This window comes from Cuculus canorus, chromosome 4, assembly GCF_017976375.1.
Source record: "Cuculus canorus isolate bCucCan1 chromosome 4, bCucCan1.pri, whole genome shotgun sequence".
In the NCBI taxonomy this organism is placed as follows: domain Eukaryota; kingdom Metazoa; phylum Chordata; class Aves; order Cuculiformes; family Cuculidae; genus Cuculus; species Cuculus canorus.
This window is the reverse complement of record NC_071404.1, coordinates 11,714,628-11,716,309: the sequence shown is the minus strand read 5'-3', so window position 1 is coordinate 11,716,309 and position 1,682 is coordinate 11,714,628.

The following is a 1,682-nucleotide window of genomic DNA, read 5'->3' as shown; positions in this document are numbered from 1 at the left end:
TTGTTCTCAGCCTGTTCACTGTTTCACATGAACAATGCATTTTTATAGATGTGGCTGGGCATGCTTGGGCTTTTCTGAAAATGCTAGTAATATTTTTTCCCTCTGGCACTATAATGTTTGTGCCTTGACCATCTCTAATAAACATACAACAGGTTTTTGTGTGTTTCGCTAGTGTAGAATTTGCCATTGGTCAGAATAAAATGCATACAGTCAAAGTGAATAAGATTTCTAGACCTGACTGATACACAAACCAAACTTCAGAAATCTCAAAGAATAATGTAACAATTTCATAATAAGATTGATGAAGGTGCACTGGTGTATTCTAAGATAGATGCAAAGAGTTTAGGTTCCTGATCATAGTGTATGATAGAAACGCTTCTCATATTTTATCAGATTCCAAGGATTGATTAATGTGCTCTAATAATTTTAGCTTCCCTGTTGAGTATGGCTCCTGAAAGTATGCACTTTACAAATAAAAACAAATGCATGAAAGTATTTTCCATCTTTGTGACTATGATAAATGATGCATTAACTATACCGATGCTGTATTATTCTGGTCATTTAGCAAAAACACTGTGGTGCTAATTCATGCTTAGTGGTCCAGAATGAGGCCCAAAGAAGCGTATTTACTCAGACATTATTAAGTGTGCTGTGGATTAAAAGAATACATGCTACAGGTCTTTAAGTTAAGAAGGGAATCTATCGTGTTTCTGGCTCAGTCTATGACTTTATAAGCATAATTTTAAAAGTTATAATCAGATGTATTTTTTTCACTGTTCTATTAGCTAAACCAGATCACTCTCATCATCCTGTTTGTCAGAAAAAGCAGGGAGGGAATTGGCATGCAACCCCCCAGATCTCCAGCACAGACAGTTAGGTCTATGCAGCTGATGAGGACGTATTAGTCACATCTGTGTGGATTGAGGCAGATGGTCATACTAAATGTACCTGCTCTCTTGAGTGTTTTACAGGGGCTATTTCCTGTTCAAAGCTATTTACATAAACTTATGATTCACCATGCCCAAACAGTAAGCCTCAGTAATGGTGATGGTTCATGCTTTCTATGTAAACACTGCATGGGATTCAACGTCTTGTTCTTTATATGATACAGACTGCTAGAGGCACCCCAGCAAAAAGGTCATTACGTGTGACCTAGAAATTCCTAATATGCCCACCAGATGGCAAACCCCCAGTAAATCCTACTGCAATTTATGGACAAAATTTTGAAACTTGTTCTCTTTGCCAGCTCATGTTGTTAGATGTAAATGTTTTTGTAGCTTCCATCACCTACACAGTGTGTCAGGAGGCACATTTAATCAAATAAATTCTAGGCCAAATTGATTTTTTTACAAGAAGATGTAAGCCAAGATCTGTAAATGTCTAACACTGGATTTTGTTATTTTTTTTCCACATGAGGTATTTGTAGTTTGCACTGAATGAAATCTTGTCTTCACAAGGTTCTGGATTGGGTTGTCAACATTGGATTGAGTTTCAGTCTGTTAATTTAATTTAATTCAGAGCCACAGGTACAAATTAAACTTCATTAACAACAATTCATCTGTTGATTCCCCCATCTCAACTCCTATCCTTGCTGGAGACATAATGTTTGGGTTTTTTTTCCTGTGAACTAAGAATACTGTGTTTTCCAGACACTGAGCAGGTAAAGATGTTCAGTAAGAGCA